The sequence below is a fragment of the Arvicanthis niloticus genome, chromosome 30 (genome assembly GCF_011762505.2).
Source record: "Arvicanthis niloticus isolate mArvNil1 chromosome 30, mArvNil1.pat.X, whole genome shotgun sequence".
NCBI classification, from domain to species: Eukaryota; Metazoa; Chordata; class Mammalia; order Rodentia; family Muridae; genus Arvicanthis; species Arvicanthis niloticus.
The window spans coordinates 6,524,634-6,547,679 of NC_133438.1; the positions used below are offsets into that span (position 1 = coordinate 6,524,634).

Here is a 23,046-nt window from a genome sequence, read left to right on the forward strand (position 1 = left end):
GAATTCTCAGCTCCTCCTGCATCATGCCTGCCTAGATGCTGCCATGCTGCCACCTTGATGATACTGGACTGAACCTTTGAACCTGTAAGCTAGCCTCTATTAAATATTGTCCTTTATAAAAGTTGCCTTGGACATGGTGTCTGTTCACAGCAGTAAAACCCTGACTAAGACAGCCATGAAATACCATCTTCTGAGTCTGAAGCAGCCATTGTAATCCTGAGCTTGCTGTAGATTTCATCAGCTGCACAAGACTAGCCTTGTCAATAGACAGTTTTGGACAAGGAAGAGTCTTGCAGGACCTTCATGTTTAACTTTCCTGACACACTGTGGGCAGCCGCAAAGGACTATCTTAATCTGGCTTCCCTGGAAGTGGATAAAATGGATGGGGAAATTCTAGAATGTTCTGAAAGTTGTCTTTCAGGCTGCAGATACATAGCTATCTTAATCCTCATGTAGTGAGGAAAGGGAGAGATAGATAAGTATATAGATATATAGATAAATATATAAAGAAAGGGAGAGATAGATAAGTATATAGATATATAGATAAATAGATAAAGAAAAGGAGAGATAGATAAGTATATAGATATATAGATAAATAGATAAACAAATAGATAAATAAGTAGACAGATAAATAGATAGATCTAGTTCCAGTGTACCTCTCACCATATAGGATGCTAATGCCATAATGGAAGCTTCATCCTCATGACTTTAAAACCAATCACCAAAAAAAGGCTTATAAATGCCATTTAATTCAAGGTTGGGATTTATCATATAAATGTTTTTATTTTTTCCACAGGAGAGCATGAATACAGTTTCTCACTACCACCAAATATGCAGTCAAGTTTCCTGAATTTGGGGAAATTATAGGGACTAGAATATCTAGATGTTCTGGATGTAATGAATAAACCTCACCCTGGGAAAACCACCTTCGTGATCATGGTATCTCTTCTTTTAGGTAAGTATCCTGATACAGATTTTAGACATAAAAGTTAGAAGAGTCTGCTTCCTGCTGTTGACTCAGGCCATGGTGGCTGTGGGCTGGGAGCAGCACACAACCTTCCCCATTTGAGTGCACACATGTGGATTGAGTGACAGAGTATGGATATAGAAGTCTGATAGGACATAATGAGGGCCCCGCTTTATTTGGAATTATGAGGAGAACTAGTAAAACATTTTTAATTAAAATTTGTTTAAATGTCTGAGTGTTTTGCCTGTATGTATGAATGTATGTGTGTGTGTATGTATGGGAACCCTGTGGATGTAGTACCCACAAGGCCAGAAGAGAGCATCAGATCCTCATGAAACCAGAGCTGCAGACTGTGAGCCACCACGTGAGAGCTGGGAACTGGACCCAGGTCCTCTAAAAGAATAACATGTGCACCTAACCACTGAGCTATCTCTCAGGGTATTTTGAGGCCCCCAGGACAGGTATTTTAAGGTAGCATCGAAAGGTTGTACGGCGAGCGTGAGAAGCAGCTATGGCTAGTGCGTGCCAGGCAGATGTCTCAGCAAATGCAAAGGCCCTGTACAGGGCTGAAGACTCTGAGGATGTTTTTCGGAGAGCTGAATTGCTAAAGCCTGGGTCTAGGAACTGCAGTAGTCAGAAGTATTGTGGTAGGGAGTTCAGAGTTTATTTCCAGACAAAAGAAGCTGCTGGGGGATTCCAAGCGCAGCAGTAAGGTTCTGAATGGAACTTGGCAAGAAATGTGTGTGGGCCTTGGTGCTGCAGATGCGTTCGCTCCAGCAGGTGAGATAAAATTAAATCATTTTATTTATAGCATGACAGGGATGGAGCGATGTGTCACCAACTAAGAAAAAGGCAGCAGAACCTAGCAGCTCCTATATTTTAAAATGCATATTCTGTCTGTCTTTCTTTTTCACTCTCTCTCTGTTGCTTTTCCTTGTAGGCTCATTGAAGAATGGAATGAAATCATTTTTAAAGAATTGTTGTGCTGGGCTTGATGGCACATGCCTTTAATTCAGTCCTTGCTTGGGAGACAGAGGCAGGTGGATGTAAGTTCAAGACCAGCCTAGTATCATGTCGAGGTCAAGAATAGCCAGGAGTACATAGAGAGAGACCTTGCCTCAAACACACACACACACACACACACACACACACACACACACGCACACACCCCAAAACAAAAAACAAACAAGAAAAAGAACAAATAAAAATAAAAACAAAACAACAACAATAACCAAACCAAACCAAACCAAACAAAAACCAAAAAAAAAGGAAAGAAAGGAAGAAAGAGAGAGAGAGAGAGAGAGAGAGAGAGAGAGAGAGAGAGAGAGAGAGAAAAGAAAAGGAAAAGGGAGCATTTGTTAGAAGAAGCTCATAGAGTGAGAGAAAGACGCAGGAGATGATTTGAACAAGAAAGGGATGGCAACACCCAAGTCCCTTTTTCAGTGGACATTTGCAAGTAGGGTCCTCAGTGCCAACCAGCTGTCTTAGATTTGGACTTTATACATGTTTCTTTGTTACCATTACCACCTTCTAAATATTGTTTATGACCATAGAGATGGCTCAATGGGAAGAAGCACTTACCTTGCAAACCTGAAGTCCAGAATTGGATGCCCAGAACCCATGTAAAACTATTCTTAAAGCAAGATGAGAGTTAAAAGTTATGAGTTTGAGGCCAGCCTCATCTCCAAGACAGCCAGGACTAAGTAGAGAGATTCCTGTCTCAAAACACAAAAAGAGAAAACATTTTTTTTTTTTTTTTTTTTTTGGTTTTTTGAGACAGGGTTTCTCTGTGTAGTCCTGGCTGTCCTGGAACTCACTCTGTAGACCAGGCTGGCCTCGAACTCAGAAATCCGCCTGCCTCTGCCTCCCAAGAGAAAACATTTTAAAGAAAAAAAAAAAAAAGGCAGCTTGAGAAATGGCCAGTGGCTAGAAGTACTGAGTGCTCCTCTAGAGGACCCAGGTTCAATTCTGTCACTTAGAAGCTTGTGAACCAGCTAGGCTGGAGATACGGCATGGCAAAAACAAGAGGGAGTGTGCCTCAACAAGGTGGAAACTGAATGAACTCCTGAAAGTTATCCTCTGATCTCTACAAGCACATAACACATTGTTGTAATCGTGTATGTGTGTTTGATATGGGAGCCAGAAGACAACCTCGGGTGTTGGTCCTCCTCTTTGACCTTGTTTGATATGGAAACTTTTTGTTTGCTGCTGTGTACACCAAGCTAGCTGTCCCACATGCTTCCGGGATTCTCTTGTTTCCATCTCCTATCCTACTATAGCAGTGCTCAGATCACAGACCCATGCTACCTTCCCCAGTTTATGAGGGTTCTAGAGATTTGAACTCATGTTCTCACACTTGTGAGGTAGGAGCATCTCCCCAAGCCCACAGAATGATCTGAGGCCGAAAGAAGTAATTCCCTTCTCCTTTCCCCTGTTAATCTGCTCTCTGACCCTGGATTTGCCTTCTGGGTGTCTCATACCGACGGGAGTCATGCTAACCACACCCTATGAAGTCTGCTTTCTAATCACAGAGCAAAAATATTTTTAGGAATCTTCTAATAATAAGGAACTGTGTGGGTTAGTTTTTGTCACAAACTATAGTCACCCGAGAAGAGGGAACTGCAACAAAGGAATCGCCTCTATTGGACTGGTCTGTGGACATGTCTCTTGGGGTATTTTTTTGATTGATGATTAATGTGTGAAGGGAGGGCCGTTCCTGTGCAGGTGGCCCTTGGATGTATACAAAGGCAAACTGAGCCAGCCAGTAAGTGTTCCTCCATGGTCTCTGCTTCAGCTCCTGTTTCCCACCCCTCCCACTTTGGGTTCTCACTTGAGTATCTTCCCTGATTTCCCTCCATGATGGACTTAAATTTGTAAACCAAACACATCCTTTCCTTCCCAAATTGTTTTAAGTCAGCATTTTATCACACCAACAGAGAAGCAGACTAGAACAAGGACGTATACTGGGTAATAATCTGTTGTGTATGTTTTATCACTCTTATTTTTTCCTGCCATGATGACTGTCTTAGATAGGCTTTCATTGCTGTGAAGAGACACCATGGCCATGGCAATCTTATAAAGGAAAACATTTAATGGGTCTGGCTTACATTTTTTAGAGGCTTAGTTCATTATCATCATGGCAGGATGATATCACCAGGCAGAAAAGGTGATGGAGAAGGAGAGTTCTACATTTTGCTCTGGAGACAGCAAGAGGAGACTGTGTCTCATACTGGGTGTAGCTTGAGCATGTATGACCTCAAAGCCCGCCTCCACAGTGCCACACTTCCTCCAACGAGGCCACACCTACTCCAACAAGACCACACCTCCTAAAAGTGCCTCTCCCTATCATCAAGCATCCAAATACGTGAGTCTATGGGGGCTTTGCTTATCAGACCTCCACAGTGGTCACATTTCTTCACTGCTGTTATCATCATTATGACTTCTGGGATGTTTCCCAGGGCTAGGGTGACTTCCAAATGAAGGGGAGGAGGTAGGAAGGGGAAGGAGAAAAAGAAGGAGAAGGAAAAGAAAAAGGAGAAGAAGCAGAGGACTAGGAGGAGGAGAAAGAGGAGGAGGAGGAAGAGGAGGAAGAGAACGAGGAGGAAGAGGAGAAGCATGGGGTGGGGTGGGAGTAGGTCTATCTATGGGACCTGAGTGTGAGTTTAAACTTGACTCCCTCCCAGTGCATTTATGGCTTGGCTGCACAAACACATCGGCTTTCATTCCAGTGGAAAGAGTTAATGGTTCTTCCACAGACTCATCATAGACCAACTCTCTTGACCTTCACACCCATCCTGTGAGTCAGACACAGTCATTATTGCCATTGTGTATTCAAGAAAACAGATGTTCAGAGAAGGTGAGACATCTGGCCACCATCAGACAAATAAGAGATAGGAGAGAGAGCTGGGATTTGAGGGCCAGATGTGTGGGCCCACAGGTAAATCCCGTAACTCTTGGGTTCTACGAGAAAGTTGGAAGATCATTAGAAACAACCCATCAGTGGTTGAAAGTGTAAAACAAAATGTATGATGATGCAATGGATCCAGCCTGGTGCCTCAAAATAATAGGAAAGGGGATCAGGGCTGTGTCTCAGTGGTAGAGCACTTGCCTAGAGTGCCCTAGGGAGGGGTTGGGAGTGTGTCTCAGTGGTAGAGCACTTGCCTAGAGTGCCCTAGTGAGGGCTTGGGAGTGTATCTCAGTGGTAGAGCACTTGCCTAGAGTGCCCTAGTGAGGGCTTGGGAGTGTATCTCAGTGGTAGAGCACTTGCCTAGAGTGCCCTAGTGAGGGCTTGGGAGTGTATCTCAGTGGTAGAGCACTTGCCTAGAGTGCCCTAGTGAGGGCTTGAGAGTGTGTCTCAGTGGTAGAGCACTTGCCTAGAGTGCCCTAGTGAGGGCTTGGGAGTGTGTCTCAGTGGTAGAGCACTTGCCTAGAGTGCCCTAGTGAGGGCTTGGGAGTGTGTCTCAGTGGTAGAGCACTTGCCTAGCATATTTCAGGTCTTAGGTTCCATCCAGCATCCCACAAAAATGAATATTACTCAGCCAGAGATAGGATGAAGTGTTGATACCTGGAACATGAGTGCATATGATGAGAGAGAGAGAATCCAGACACACAGAGTCACAGGGCATGTAAGTCCATGTATATCGAAATTCATGCCAACAGCAGCAGATCACTAACTTGCAGAGCTGCTGGCCCAGGACTTGGAATGATTGCTTAATGGGATGGAATTGTAAGGCTCGGGAAGCCCCAAAGGGGACCCCACTCGAGTCACAGGATGGCGCGCACCCAAAGGACACATGGAAGACCAACTTGCTGAAAGAACAACGAGGTAGTTTAATGGCGGAACGTTCCAGGCCGACACGTGTCTCAATGTAGGAGACAGGGGCATCGACCTTGTGGCTCTGGGGTTTAGGGTTAATATAAGCTCGGGGTGAGGAAAAGGAGAAAGTTTCGAGCGGGTGCACACGATTGGTTGTTTTCCAATTTTTGAACATCTGGCCAAAACCGTCCATGGGGGCGGGGAGCAGTTCCTGCAGGTGGATGTTTATCTCTTATCTTCATTCCTGGGATGACTCAGTAGCCCATTGTCCTGTAACTATGCATTCTTTGTTAATGGATTAACTGGCCTCTGGTTGGCCAACCGGAGTGGCGATTTTAGCTACTCAGGTTAGGGAGAAAAGAATCTATAAGGCCCTTTTCTTTTATGTATGTTTTTCATGGGACCCATAAAATTTTCTTTTAGAATCTCCTTTCAGGGTGATGAATCTGTCTTGGAGTTAGGTTAAGTATGGATATGCCCATCAGTTTACAAAGTTAAAGCGGTCAGTGGTGGGCCACTGAGATGGCTTAGTGAGTAAAAGCACTTTATGATAAACCTGACAACCTGAGGTCAGTTCTTGAAACCCACTGTCTCACTCAAGTTAGCTTCTAACACTCACATGTCATATGCCCCTGCCCCACTATACAATAAGTTGATGTTAAAGAAAATTTTAAAATAGTCAGCAGTTTGTTCCATATTTTGTGAATTTGGTCTCAGAAACAACAACCTTGTATGACTATGCATGGGAGGCATATCCAGAGAAATGGAATTCCAATTTCTTCTCAGGACCTAGTGAAAGGTCCGGGACTCCCCACAAAGGGGGTCCACTTACGTACGTCACAGGATAGCACGCACCCAAAGGACACACGAGAGACCGTTTTGCTGTAAAGCACATGAGGTGGTTTATTAAATCAGAGCTCAGGGCCAGCCCATATCCCCATATCTCACATAGGGGATAGAGGGATTGACCTCGTGGCTCAGGGGCATAGCGCTTATATATGGGTGGGGTAGGGCACGGGATTGGTTGTTTTACCTTTTTTTGAACACTAGTAGGCCATACCATGGGGGCAGGGTGTAGTTCTTCCCTTGGCCAGTCAGTTTCTGGGATGTTCTTAACAGGCCTTTGTACTGTAACTCCCCCTCCTCTGTAACTAATTAGATGGACCCAAACCTGCTGGCAAGTGCTTTTCTGCCCAAGGTCTAAGGCGAAAAATTTACACATATTTCATAAGATGGCCTTTATAATTTTTCACTCTACACTAGGAGTTGCAGAGTTCAGCATCCACCTAACAGAAATCCAAACAAGCATTCACACACACAACAGAAGGAAGCTCATGCCTGGTACTGTAAATCTGGCTAGGAACCTATCAAGGAGCTTACAGGCCCTATGACTATTATTTGGCTAACTGGATTATACTGGCTTTTGCCAACTTGTCACAAACCTAGACATAACTGGGAAAAGGAAATCTTTTTTAAAATGTATTTTTCATTGAATATTTTATTTATTTACATTTCAAATGTTATCCCCTTTCCCGTTTTCCCCTCCTCAAACCCCCTATCCCACCGCCTCCCCTTGCTTCTATAAGGGTGCTTCCCCACCCACCCACTCACTCCTGCCTCACTGCCATAGCATCCCCCTACATTGGGGCATCCAGCCTTCACAGGACCAAGGACCTCCCATCCCATTGATGCTATATAAGGCCATCCTCTGCTACAAATGCAGCTGGTTTAGTCCCTGGGAGCTCTGGGGGGTGGGGTCTGCTTGGTTGATATTGTTGTTCTTCCTATGGAGTTGCAATCCCCTTCAGCTCCTTCAGCCCTTCCCCTAACTCCTCCTTTGGTTGGCTGCAAGCATCTGCATCTGTATTGGCCAGGCTCTGGCCGAGCCTCTCAGGAGACTTCTGTCAGCAAGCACTTCTTGACATCAGCAATATTGTCTGGGTTTGGTGTCTGCCTATGACATAATTCCCCAGGTGAGGCAGTTTCTGGATGGCCTTTTCTTCAGACAGAAGAGATCTTTTTTTTTTTTCTTTTTTAAAAAAATTGGATATTTTATTTATTTACATTTCAGATGTTATCCCCTTTCCCCATTCCCCATCCCCACCTCAGAAACCCCTTATCCCATCCTCCCTCCTGTTACTTCTATGAGGGTGTGCCCCCACCCATCAACCCCCTCTCCCCTTCCCTCTCTTGAATTCTCCCACATTGGGGCATTCAGCAGAAGAGGAAATCTTAATTAAGAAAATGCTTCCATAGGATTGGCCTTTAGGCAAATCTGTGGGGAATTGTCTGGATTAATGATTGACCTGGGAGGTCTCAGATTACTGTAGGCAGTGCCAACCCTGAGCAGATGATCCTGATTTGTATAAGAAAGCAGGCTGGGTGAGCCCTAAGGAGCACGCCAGTGAGTGGTATCCCTCTATGCTTCGGCTCCTGCTTGTGCTTCCCTTATGGTTGGACTGATACTTAAATGTAAGATTAAAAGAAACCCTTTCTTCCCCAAGTCGATTTTGACCATGCTATTTTGTCACAGCAAGAGAAACCCTAACTAAGACATGGACATAGTATCTATCAAACTGCCCTCTTCATTCCATCTCTATACCCAGTGATGAGTGTGTCACTCATACTTCAGCAGAGAATAAGTGAGTGTGGACTGCTCAGACATAAATAGGACATGTCACTCACATTCATTCTCCCAGGCCAAAAGATCATGGTCATGCAAAAGGAGATAGGTAGATTCTAAAAGAGCCCGAGCCCAGGGAGGATGCAAGCAAAACAGTGTCTTCTGGATACAATAGGACTGCTGTATTTTTAAAATTAAATTAATTTTTTAAACTTACTCTTTTTACACTGTTCACTACTCTCTCCCAGTCACCCTCCCATAATCTTTCCCCATTCCCTTTTCCTTTCTCTTTTGAGTGGGTGGGGCACCCCTGAGTATCCCCCCCACCATGGTACTTCAAGTCACCATGAGGCAAGGTGTTTTCTCTTCTATTGAGGCCAGACAAGTCAGCCCAGCTAGAACATATTCCATATACACACAACAGCTTTTTGGATAGCCCCAATTCCAGTTGTTTCTGACCCATATGAATACCAAACTATACATTTGCTACATACGTGTGTGGAGGTCTAGTTCCAGCCCGTGTATATTTTTTATATACATTTTTTATATATATTTGTTGGTGGTTCAGACTCTAAGAGCCCCAAAGGACAGCATAAAATACAGAACTGCAGTATTTTATGAACTAAACAGGAGCTGTTGATGCCTGCACAAAATCATGCATTTGACAACCCTGCATGGTGGTGGGAAGGGCTCACTAGTCCCCCTAACTAGCTGAGGAACTGTTGACAACTGATAGCTTCTGGGAGGAAAATCAGTTTTCTTTAAAGATGTGGCCCTTAGTAAGTCCGCTAAGCTCTAATGTATGACTCTATACGGATGAGTGTATGAGCAGCAGAAATTGCACTTTGAGGATTATTAAAATAAACAAGTAAACAAACAAACCAACAAGCAACCCCAAGAGGACTCAAATTAAGATAGGGTGAAGGATCCATCTGAGAGGAGTTAGGGGAGGAGTGGAGGTGGGTATGATCAAAGTATGTTGTATGAAAGTATGAGATTCTAAAAGAATTAATAAAAATGCTATATTATAAAACCACTCAGGGTAAGCTGCTATTGGAAGAACTCAAGCAGGATATGAGTAGATAGTCATTGTCAAATTCTTTCAATCATTATGTTTGAAAATTTTGCATATTGAATTGTTGAAGAGCTCAACCTTCTCACCCACAGGACTGTCAGTCTCTTATTTACAGGAAAAAAAAAAAAACTTTCTTGGGCACCTGGGGGAAAGTGTGTGGGAAGGCAGGAGGTACAGGAGGTTTTATTTAAGGCATCACCTTGGCTGGTGTGCGCAGAGACAGATCATGGTTGCCATCTTTGGCTCTGAGCATGAAAGTTCTTTTCCTGTTTGGAAAAAGTTTCCATCCATCTGGGGCTTGTTGGGAAGTCTTGCTTCGCCTTCTTTTATGGTAACTGAAGTACTTGCTTGCCCACTGTTTCCTTATTGGGTTTTGTTTAGAGTCAGTTCTGGACTCCACCTATCTTATGGTTCTATGTGAGACTCGCTGGGGGAGAGTTAAGGCAGAGATACGAGGAATGATGGTATACCTAGTTATTTATTCCCTTTTCTTCCTTCCCTCCCTCCCCTTCTCTCCTCTCTTTCTCCATTTTCACTTCTTTTCTCCTTTCCTCTCTCCCTCCATTTATTCCTTCCCTCTTTCTTGAGGCAGTGTCTCATGGTCTCATGGAATTCAGACTGACCTTGAACTCTGACCTCGTGCCCTCACCTGTGTAGTGCTCGGATTAACTGCACCATATCTGGTTTATGTGACACTGGGAATGAAAACCAGTGCTTTGTGCGTACTTGGCAAGGACTCTAACATTTGAGTTACACCTCCAGCTCTGAGCAGGAGTGTCTTTCACACTAGGATGACCCACTGGTCCAAATTTGGCTCAATATTCTCTGTCTTGCTTCCTCTGCGTCATTTTGCATAGGGATGGTAGGGATGGGACTCTGTAGCAGGGTCTCATTCTGTAGCTCAAGCTGCCTCTGAAATCCTGGCAGTTCATCGACTCAACCCTCTTGAGTGCTGGAATTATCTACAGGCATAAATTACCAAGCCCGGCCTCAGAGCTTGATTCTCCAGCCTTTACTTAAACTTCAAGAACTGCCTAACACCTTTGTAATCGTTTTTGTTTCTCCTCTGGACAGGGTCTTATGTAACTCAGGCTGGCTTCAAACTAAAAGATGTAACTAAAAGATGACCTTGAAGTCTGGGTTCTCTTATATTGACCTCCCAAATGCTGAGATCCCATACAAAAAAATGGACTACCACACTAACCTTTAGAAAATTCTTGCTTCTTCAGATATTTTATGACGTCTATTTTGTATGTGTGCATGAGGAGACGACACACATGTCTCAGAACATACATGTAAAGGTCAAAGGGCAAATTCTCTCCTTCCACCATATAGGTTCCAGGGATTAAACTCAGGTTGTCAGGCTTGGAGGCAAGCACCCTACTCACTGAGCCATCTTGCCAGCCTAAAACAGTTTTGTATTATTGGCCTTACTATGTTGCCTAACTTACTTGCCGTTATTTTATGTGTATATGTGTACCTGAATGTATGTATGTACACCGTGTCTGTGCAGGAGTCTGTAGAGACCAGAAAAAGAGCGTTAGATCTCCTGGAACTGGAGCTACAGATGGTGGTGTATAAGAAATACACAACCTGGGTCCTCTCAAGAGCAGTAAGTGCTCTTGACTGCTGAGGCATCTTTCTGGCTCCCAGTTATCTAATTTAAAGAACACAAGCCAACTACTCTTACTATGTTCACAGAATTAGGCTGCTTTTGCCACAACCAATCTCTGGATATTTTAATCACCCAAGAAGGAAAACTTAAAACTATTAGCACGCATTCCTTATTTCTCTCTTCCCTTAGTCTTTTTCATCACTCCTGGCCCCAGATACTCTCTTATTCTCTCTCTCTCTCTCTCTCTCTCTCTCTCTCTCTCTCTCTCTCTCTCTCTCTCTCTCTCTCTCTCTCTCCATAACCTGGACCCCTCATATAACAGTAATTCTGTATCTTTTGACTAGCATGTCACCGAACCCTACTCCTTCCTCATCTTCTGACAGTCTCTATTCTGCTCATGAGCTCAGCCTTCGTAGATCCCAGTTATTATGTGGCCTGGTATATTTCACACATCTTCTGGATTTATATGTGTTGACACAGTGACAAAATTCCCCTCTTTTTAATTTGATGTGAAAATTTTATGTTATCTTTTTATGTCTGTGTATGTATTTGTATGAGGGTATAGGCACATGTATGCACTGTCTGTGTGCCTGTGTGCAGAGGCCAGAAGGGGGTATCAGAACACTCAGGGCTGGAGTTGACGACATTATGCATGACACCCAGCTTGTTATGTGAATGCTGAGATCCAAACTCCAAATCCCCACGATTCCAGCAGGAAGTGCTCTTAATTGTTAAGCCCTTTGCAATCTCGTGAATTCCTTCTTTTTATGGTTGAATAGTACTTCATTATGTATGTGTGCCACAGTCTCTTTATCCATTCATTTACAGAGTGCACTGCCCTAGTTAGCTTCTTTTGCTGTAATAAAACCATGACCAAAGAAACTTGAGAGGAAATGATCCACTTAGTCTAAGTGTCCTGATGACAGTTCATCTTTGAGGAAAGCCAAGATAGGAAATCAAGCATGGCAGGAACCTAGAGACAGGAAGTAAAGCAGAGACTGTGGAGGAATGCTGCTTACTGGCTTGCTCCCCATAACTTGCTCATCCTACTTTCTTATACAACCCAGGGCCACCTATCCAGGGGTGCCACTTCCCACAGTGGATTGAGACCACTTGCATCAATCATTAATCAAGAAAATGCCCACAGACTTTGTTATAGGCCAATCTGATGAATTCGTTTCCTCAGTTGAGGTTCCGGCTTCCCAGATGACCCTAGCTTGTGTCAAGTTAACATTGAAACCAATCAGGACAGGCACTTGGATTGACTCCACTTCTTGGTTATTATGAACAATGCTACGGTGCATATGACACTGCAGGTGTCTCTTTGACACATGGGCTTCATTTTCTCTAGGCACACACTTAAGCCTGGAGTTTGTAAACTGTGCAGGGGATGCCTTAACTAAGGCATTGCTAAGTTGTGGGATATAACTGGGTTGTGTTAAAGCTGCTTGCCTGACCGACCTAGAAGGGATGAGGTGGTTGTGGTGAGGTCCTCGTGTCAGCTGCACTGCAAGTCTCTAAACACAGTGAACTGCTCCACATCCCTCAGGTGCACCCAGGCTGTGTCCCAGTGTTGTGGGTAGCACGAGCCATCTTTTTGCACCCCAAAATCTACCTCAGTGAGGAGAAACAGTACTGCCTATCATGTCAGGTAGGGCTGTGCCTGCCTGACCTGTTAAAGGGCTCAGCAAAAGCGCATGTTTGGGATTTCAGTATCCACTCTAGAGCCTTTCCCACTGTTGGGGCCTGAGCTATGCTTAACCAGTTTGCCCAGGTTGGTGAGATGGCTTAGCAGGTGTCTCGGCTCCTGCTCTACAGCTGTGAAGACACACCATGACCCAGGTAACTTGTAGAAAACATTTCACTGGGGTCTTGCTTACAACTTCAGAGGATTAGCCCATTATTATCATAGTGGGGATCATGGCAGCAGCAGGCAGGCCGTCTTAGGGTACTGTTTCTGTGACGAGACACCATGACCATGACAACTCTTATAAAGGAAAACATTTAATTGGGGCTGACATATAGTTTCAGAGGATTAGTCCATTATCTTCATGATGGGAAACATGGCAGGCATGGTGATGGAGAAGGAGCTGAGAGTTCTACATCATGAGCTAAAAACAGCAGAAGAGATTGTGTACCACACTGGGCATAGCTTGAGCATGAGATGTAAAAGCCCGCCCCCATAGGGACACTCCTCCTTCAGCAAGATCATATATACTCCAGCAAGACCGAAACTCCTAATAGTGCCTCTCCCTATGGGCCATGCATTCAAGCACATGAGCTTAAGGGGACCATACCTATTCAAACCACCACACCAGCCTACTCTGGAAAAGTAACTGAGAACTAACAAAGAGAGAAACACTGGGCCTAATGTGAGCTTTTGAAGCTCCAAAGCCCCTCCCCCCATCACACCTCATTTAACAAAACCACACAGCCTAATCCTGTCCAAACAGTTCTACTAAATGGGCACCAAGCAATCAAAAGTATAAGCAGTCAAAAATGTACTTCTCACTCAAATCACCACAGTGGAAAAATGTGCTTGGTGTTTAGACCCACATCGCTAGCAGAGAACCGACTCTCACAAGTTGTATTCCGACCTCCACAAGTATGGCACATGCATGTCCACACACACGCAGACACACACACCCAGACACATATATGCAGACACACACACACAGACACAGACACACACACAGAGACATATACACACACAGACACACAAATACACAGACACATACAGACACACACACATACACAGACACACACACAAATACACAGACACATACAGACACACACACACATACACACACACAGACACACACATAGACAGACACAGACACACAGACACACACAGACACATATACACACACACACATAGACACACATACATACACAGACACATACAGACACATACACACACAGACACACACATACATAGACACACAGACACACACATACACAGACACACACAGACACACACACACAGACACACATACATACACAGACACATACAGACACAGACACATACACACACAGACACAGACACATACACACACAGACACAGATACACACATACACAGACACACACAGACACACACATACACAGACACACACAGACACACACAGACACAGACACACACATACACACACAGACACAGACACACAGACACAGGCACACACATACACAGACACACACACAGACACACACACAAATACACAGACACATACAGACACACACACATACACAGACACACACACAGACACAGACACACACAAATACACAGACACATACAGACACACATACATACATACACACATACACAGACACACACATACACACATACACATACACAGACATACACATACACACATACACAGACATACACATACACACAGACACACACACACATACACAGACATACACACACACATACACAGACACACAGACACACACACACACACACACACACACACACACACAAGCACACACTAAATATACCTAAATTTAAACAACAGGAACAGGAGCCAGGTATAGTAGTGTAGAACTTGGGAGGCAGAGGCTGGAAGATCGCTGAGTTTGAGGACAGTCAGGTCTTCGTAGTGAGTTTCAAGACCATCAGAGCTGTATATATAACGAGACCCTGTATAAAAATATTAAAAAATGAAAAAAGAAAGAAAAACGGTTTTCCTTTGCACCAGACCTGAATTAGGAAGATTTATTTTTGTGTCCATCCTTTCTGAGCACAGGGCACAGCTGACTGAAGAGTAAGGAAAAAAAAAGAAATGCAAGTAATTAAGACTGAGCTGAAGAACTTAGCCCTCTTTAGGATACTGATGGGGGATAAGTGTTCTTAGATAAAGTTCACTGAAGATGACTAATTACTTCCATATCAGATCTTTCAGCCAGACTCCCATAATGTTTTCCCCCAGGAACCAGAAATTTAGTTGCTTGACTGACAGCTGTCTAGACATTTCCCCTTCGCCTAGATTGTATCAGCAACTTCCTGTCCCAGGGAGGACAAGAGTGGATCAGAATCAAGATAGTTATCTTAATTACCAAGTGAAGCATCTAGCAGGTCTGTGAGTGACACTGCGGTTGTGTCTGAAGGTTCACTGGAGGTAGCCACTTCCTGGGGGAATCATGGGAGCTGCCAATCAAGCATCTGCTTCCTCAGACATCATGGTGGCTGTTACGACTGCTTTAAATACCCCGTGACTGCTAAGAGAGTCACCAAACCAGCCACTGACACCTGGGAGGGACTTCAAATCAGACAGACTCCCCAAGGCACTTCGTTTCTACTATTGGAACTGAAAGATAGAAAAATCATAAGTTGATCCCCTGAACCCTACTCTTAAAAACAAAGACATAAAAACCTGTAAGTCAAACACTGTGTCGTCTCAGTCCCAGGAAATTAGCTGAGCATTTGAACAGATGGCCCTAACTAAACAAACCCTAAGATGTATGGTGTCAGGATGCTATGGGCCTATGGGCCCGAGATTAGCCTGGCCACGCTTTGAACTAACAGCCCTGAGACAATTGGTGCCAGGATGCTAAAAGTTCGAGATTAGCCTGACCCCCTTGAACTGGAGCTCATGATATATAGTGTGAAACTAGTTCGAAATAGCCAATTATAAAGTGACACACCATCCATCTTAAGAATTTGAGATCAAATGTATTGATGACCTAGTGAGCTGTTCCCCCTCCTTCCCCCTTCCCTAACTCCACTCTCAGCCTTCCCTCTTCCCTAACTCCACCCCCACCTGGTTTGTAGATTCCCCCTTAAAAGCTGTAAACTTCTTTTGTTCTTTGCTGAATTTCTCTGCCCCTGCGTGGGCTTTTGGGAAGACAGCCATGGCTAGCCAATAAACCTCTTGTGATTACATCAAGTTGTGTTTCTCGTGAGTGATTTGGGGTGCATCTGCAGTTCTCCACGGATTGGTGGGGTCCTTTTCATTTGGGTTTTACAGAACCACAATTATTATTGTGGCTGCCACGCCAACAACGTCTCTGATTTGAGGAAGTTTGCGTAAGCCTTGAAAGCTTTAGAAAGACCTTAGATGATCTTGCCAGTAACTGCTGCAGATAACTGTCTATCAGTGACCACTCCTGCCCCTTCACAGCCATGCTACTCTGGTTGGACAGGAACATCTCCAACCCCTGACAGCTAGTGTGCAGTCTTGACTGGCTATAAAAGCAGAAGCACCCTCATAGAAGCAGGGGGGAAGGGAAACCAGGAAAGGGGATAACATTTGAATTGTAAATAAATAAAATATCCAGTAATAATAATAATAAACATAATATAAAAATATAAAAATATAAAAACATAAAAACATAAAAACATAAAAACATAAATATAATATAATATAATATAATATAATATAATATAATATAAAAGCAGGGATTCTCTCACTAGTCACAGAGAAGTCTGGGAGACTTCCCTGGCTGTGGTTTGAATGAAAAAATGTTCCCTGCCACATAGGCTCATGTAGTTGAACATTTGGTTCCCGACTGGTAGTACTGTTTAAAGAGGTTATGGAACCCTTAGGAAGTGGAACCTTGCTGGAGGAAGTACATCATCAGGGGTGGCCATTGAGGGTTTATAGCCTCATCCCACTTCCTGATCTCTCTCTCCCCCCTCTGTCTGTCTGTCTCTGTCTGTATGTCTGTCTCTTTGTCTCCTGTATGCAGATGAAAATGTGACTAGCCCACTTTCTATTCCTGCTACCCTATCTAGCCTTGCATGTTTCCATTGTTTTCCTGATATGAGGGACTTGATCCCTCTGGAATGATAAGTCAAAATAAACCCCTTTCTTCCTTAATTTGCTTTTGTCAGGGCATTTTATTACAACTAACTAACTAGCACATCCCCTTTCTGCATTCTGCCGTGCATGCCCATGTAGGATGGGCCACAGTAAAACCTCCTGTGAATGATTGCATTGCCTAGTTGTGATGTCTGTTGTGCATAAAGTGAGTTAGGTTAGTAACACAAAGAGCACAGGAAATCTATGGATGCCAGGCCCAGGCACACTTAGCAGGCTTGCAGAAGTCAGAGAAGGCAGAGCTGTAAGCTCCTACCGCTGGGCATTCAGAGAGCTTCAGAGAGTTCCTTCCTCCAGCTGCTGGGGACCTGGAACACCGCTGCTGAGTGCTGTTGAGAGGTGTTCTGATGAAGGACATCAGAGGGACGCGATGCTAGGAGAGCCGCTCTTTGCCTGTTCATGACTTCCATTTCAGTTGAACAAAAGGACTCGTAGCCAAATGAAATAATGAGAATTCACTGGGAAGGCAAAGTTGGAAGACCCTGTAATCCTCTAACTGAATTCTTCTCTATAAACATAGTTTTTGTGAATTTGTTGAGAATTTCATACATCGTACGCGATCATATTCACATCTCTTCCCAGATGCACCTTCCTCAACCCTCACCCAACTTGGTGTCCTCATTTCTGTTTTAAAAACCCACTGAGTCCCATTGGTGCCATCCCCATATTCTTGGCTGTGTGGCTATCAGACCCTTGAAGAACATTGACTCTCCTTCTCTCAGCAGCTATCAATTGTCAATACATCCTTGGCAGTGAGTGGGATTTTTGTGCTCACCTCCCCACCCTATGCTGGGATTTCATCTGACTTGAACTTGAACAGGTCTTATGCATGCTGTAACAAGCACTGAGTTCACACATGCATCTATCCTGTTGTTTTGGAAAATACCGTTTCCTTATAATTGTCCACCACATCTGGCTTTTAAAATCTTTCTGCCCCATCTTAGGGCTGAGCATGCCATAGTCTCTTATTCTCTGAACTTTGACAAATTGTGGGTCTCCATGTTAATTCCCATCTACTAGAGAAAGAAGCTTCTCTGAGAGTTGTGAGATGCATTAATGTATGGATATAAGATAAATCACAATATGATATAGTATGATATAATATAATAAATATATAATATAATATAATATAATATAATATAATATAATATAATATAATATAATATAATATAGAGTCAGTTTAATACTATGTCCATTTAGCAGAATAATAGTAATAGGTTATCTACTATGACCCATGACCTTTCTAATTATAGGTTCTTGGTCAGAGTTTTTTTTTTTTGAAACAGCCATGAAGCATGAAACATGAAAAACACACTGTTTTTCAGTGGGCAAATGACTAAACTGTGGCACATCCATACAATAGAATACTATTCAGCAATGAAAACAAAGGAGTTCCACCTTTTAGCTAAATTGTTATGGCACCAGGCTGTCTCCTAGCACCAAAACTCCCGTTTTAAGCCTGAACCAGAGAAGCTTTTCTTTGCAAGGAATGGCAGTGAATGCAGAGACTCATGGCTGTTTGGGGTGACTGTTGAGTGCTCTGCCCTAAAATAGGATATGCACAGTATCACCCTTGTAAGCTCAGGGAATGTTGAAGAAGAGGGGTACAAAGAATGTAAGAGCCAGAAGATAAGGAGAAGAGTCATGAAATGCCATCTCCTTAGCAGACCCCAGCCATTGTAATCATGATCTCCCAACAGTTGTGGTTACCTAAACTGAGCCTTGCACAAGATTGGGCCAGTCCTCAGTCAGGTACAGATAGAGCGGTTGCTTGTGATGCTCTACCTTTCTCTGCTGAACTACTGGATGCTGACAGATTGGGAGGGTAGGTGTATCATTGCCTTTAGTTTTGTACCCACTGGTGAGTCTGTCAGGCTCAAATGAATAGTTTTAAACTCATGGTCCCAGAGATGGCCCTGGTCAAACCTAGTGGGTCACAAAACAAAGCGAAAGGATGTGAGTGTGAGGAAAAGACTTGTGCTGGACGGGAAAGCGGAATAAAAGGTATGGATCAGTGGTAGGGCACCTGCCTAGAATCCCCTAGTGAGGGGCTGTGGGCGTGGCTCAGTGGTAGAGCATCTGCCTAGACTCCATCAGTGGGACATTAGGGACATGGCTCAGTGGCAGATCCTTGATATCATGTGTAAGGAGCCAGATTCTAAGAATCAAATAAAAATGGGGGGAAATAATTCAACTTTTGGGGGACTTCTGAGGGTGGTGGAGCTCCCCTGGGCATCTTGGGGCTCGATGTTGCAGGAACATCCCTCTGTCTCTGAGTTGTGATCATGTCTCCAGTTATTGACTAGTGCCTGTGTTTGGAACCATGCTATTATTGCTTTGGGCTCCACGACTGCATGGTAATCACCCAGCAGATCTAGTGTCTCTGCTATAATTACTCTGCTGGCTGTGGGAGTTCCTGGTGCAATGAGCCAGCTGAGCTGCAATTCCTTATCTGATCTCAGTGACTGTACATAGTTACAATCTGGCGTCTAAAACCCTGTCATAATTACACGGCCCTGTATAGCAATTTATTTTATTTATTAATAACGACAGCGAAGCTTTTGTGTGTATGTTCCTCTTCTGTGTGCTTCTAATGCTATTCTTTTCTTACGTGTGAGGGACGTTAAGACATCTTAGTACCTGGTCAAAGAATGGTACAGGCACAAACCTCTGCCGATACACAATGGGAGTATTATAGACTCACTATGCACAGATCTGTGAGGTGTGTATTGTACAACTCAGGGGTTACTATGCCACATATGTGAGGATCTCCCTGAGACACCTTCCCCTCCCAAACATAGGCATTCAGAAGTCAACTCAATGCAGAGCCATGAGAAGGAAGGGGTGGGAGGTTGCCGAGGCAGGTGGATGAGAGCGCTTGAGGCTTCCTGCAATGACAGATCTCTTGTGTGAGTAGTTCAGCTTTACAAAGGAAGTCTAGGAAAAGCAGACTCATCACTGGAGGTGCCTTCAACTTGGGGCAGTTTGTAATACTTACCCTTTTACTCAGGGTAACTTTAGAGAGTGACAGGGCCACAAGTGATCTGGAGTCAACCACCTGGCACATTTTCTCTTCCTTTTCCTTTACTCAAGACCCAGGCCTCTGTACCTCCTGAAGGTCTGGGCCTCTCTAGCTATCCAGTGCAAGCTTCTCAACTATCTTTTCTGAACACTTTGAGTAGGCTGTGAACAAGCTCACAGCAGCCTGCCATCTGTGGGGAATTCATTTCAAGACACCCAGCAGATGCCTGAAACCACTCTGAGTATTGAATCTATATATATATACTATGTGCCTGCATTCTCCCTGCACCGCCCTCCCCCCCCCCCCCGCCAAAGCTCAGTGTATAAACGAGGCACAAGGCCTTGCAGTCATCACTAAAAATAAAACAGGACAACCGTAAGACACTGTAATAGAAGTTATTTCCATACCTTATTAGCAGTGTTTTGGACAGAGTATTGTTTTGAGAAAAACTTCATAAAACTATTTAGAGAGGCACATGACTGAAAAGGTATGATCTGTTTACTCCTGGAATTTTCCATTCAGTATTTTGTGGCTATGGGTGACAGTGGGTGATGAGCTGCAGTGAGGTACAGGTATGGTAAGGGGGACTCCGGTATTGTGCCTGTGGTTTCCAATCTCCTCTCTCCTGCTGGTCTGCAAGAATACAAACGTAACCATGAAGGGTTGTCTGTCTGCTGTCTATCTTGGTAGATACCAGGAGCCTAGAAAAGTATTTGGCAGATTACTATATTTTATAAAATTCACTGAAAGCTACACACACACACACACACACACACACACACACACACACACAAACGCTCAAATAGACATAGACACAGACACCCACAGATGCCCACATATACACCCCCCACTCACACATAGACACACACATACACACAGACACAGACACACACTCACAGACGCCCACAGACATAGACACACACATGCACATACACACACATACAGACACACACAGACATAGACACACTCACACACATACATATACATTTATACACACACAGAGACATAGACAGACACACAAGATTTTAGTAGTTTTCAAGACCCTTCTCTCATCACTATTTTCTATCTTCCTCTCTTGCTGAAAGGGTTCATCTTTGTTGCAAGTTTCCCTTGCAGTTTTCATACATGTACACATGTCTTCTTGCGTGTGCCTGACCCACTGCAGGGTTCCTTGCATGAGTATATTGTTTGATTGTAAAAAAGTGTCAAGTGGAGGAGGGCAAAAAAACCTACTTGAATGGGATTTTTTCTCACTATGGTCACAAGAGGGAGCCCAAGACATAGATGAAGCTTTTGCAATGGGAAAGTGGGTGGTCTGGGTGCCTCAGCCTAGTGACTTTTAACTATCTCCCATGATCCTCTGCTTCTCCATCGGTGGCACGGAGACCACAGATATAAAGAAGTACCTACTGGGCATTGAACCTAGGACCTGATGCATGTTGGTCAAGTGCTCTATCACTGAGTGTACTCTCCAGAAACACTTGCCTATGGAGAAAGATCTAATGCATAACATGAGGACTGGAGTTAATAGCAGTGTATTGTATCATGAACTTTGCTTTGTGAATGGATTATTGCTATTTCTTTGGGGGGAAATGGATTACTTTGTAAGACAATGGCTGTGGTAGCTTCTTTCATTTTACTCACTATTTTATTGTATATCTTTATTAAGACATCATATTCTATTTATTTTAAATATGTACAAAATTTATTTTGAATTTATTTGCTATAGATGTACACTTTAACTATATACAGTGTAAATAGTTTTACAAGTATTACTTGTCTAGACTTATCGACTTTTATAGATAACTTTTATAAACATATAAACAGTTGCTGTATTAACTGTAATCTGTAACAGGCCCTCAGACCTTCGCTCAACTGCTTCCATGATGGAAGTACCTTTCAGACCATAAAGCTCAACACATAGACAACACTGCCTGCCAAAATAAAGACCTAACCCATCAAACTTCATAGTTCTAGGGCAATCTGCAAATGTACTAACCTTGCCTTTTCACTTCTGTAGTCTGTTTCTGGCTAAATGCTCCTGTTGACTGAAGGATGTTAATGCAGGATATGGGTTTTGTGCTTAAAAGGTCACTCCAAGAACTGCTCAGTCAGCGCTACACTGGGCTCCTGAGCACAGCCAGTGTAGCTGCAGGTTGGCTGATTAAAGAATTTCTATTGGCTTAAACCCATGGCTGAGAGGTCTTCTCTGATGGATAGCCCACAACACTATTCACCCCAATTACAGCACTGCTCTTTTTATACCAATCACAACATTCTCTTGGCTGGGCCACCAGGGGAAGTGCTCCTTGACTGGCCTGGGTAGGAATACTTGGAGAAACACGTCACTGTAAGGTTGTGTGTTGACAGCAGGCAGCTGCAACTGTTGTATAGCTTCTGTAAGGTATCTCTCAGTTGTACTTAAAGTTGTCTGTGCTGGCAAAAGGACAGCTAGGTTGTCTGACTTAACAGTTGTCACTTAGATAGTCAGATTGTCCCATATCTTCCAACATGTTTATTTATTTTCAGGAGGGTAAGTATCACAGGGATGCTTGTAACAATAACATAATTTAACATCGGTATTTACTGATGTGTGCCACCACATCCAGTTTCACACATTTATATTTTTGGTTTTTTTTTGAAACATGGTCTCTCTAGGTAGTCTAGACTGTGCTGAAACTCACTATGTAGACCAGGCCCAACCATGAATTCACAGAGGTCCTCCTGCCCTGCCTTGGATTAAAGACAGGTGCCTCCATGACTAGCCCTACACGCAGTTGTAATATCAATTATTTACTCTTTGAAAAATGTATACGTGTATACAATGTATCTGGATCACATCCATTCCCCACTCCCTCAATCCAATTCTTCTCATGATTTCTCCCAACCCATCTCCATTCCAATTTTATGTCTTCTTTTAAAAAATTTTTGTTTTGTATTTAGTTATTTGTTCATTTGTTTTAAACCCAGAGTCCAGGTAATTGCTGCCCATATATGTATGTATGTGAAGTTACCCACCGGGGCATAGGTAGGCAACATACAAGTTATCACTCTTCCACAGAAAAATAATTGTACTTCTCCAAGAAAACATCAATTTCCAATAATTTC

The 23,046-nt window shown here is 43.6% G+C and overlaps 1 long non-coding RNA gene and 1 other non-coding gene across 5 annotated transcripts in view; one reads left to right on the forward strand and one right to left on the reverse strand.

The window, feature by feature from the left end:
* The window catches only part of LOC143440871 (uncharacterized), a 54,063-nt gene that overhangs the window by 21,083 nt on the left and 9,934 nt on the right, over nt 1-23,046 (forward strand). For 2 of the 4 annotated variants that reach the window (XR_013108216.1, XR_013108217.1), the window contains exon 5: nt 797-955. This is a non-coding gene — a long non-coding RNA (uncharacterized LOC143440871). Of the gene's footprint in view, nt 1-796; nt 15,980-23,046 lie in introns of those variants that run through there. The other 2 variants (XR_013108215.1, XR_013108213.1) reach the window with 2 other exon arrangements.
* Nucleotides 792-963, reverse strand: LOC143441071 (U1 spliceosomal RNA). The gene has a single exon (XR_013108315.1). It is a non-coding gene; the product is annotated as a U1 spliceosomal RNA (small nuclear RNA).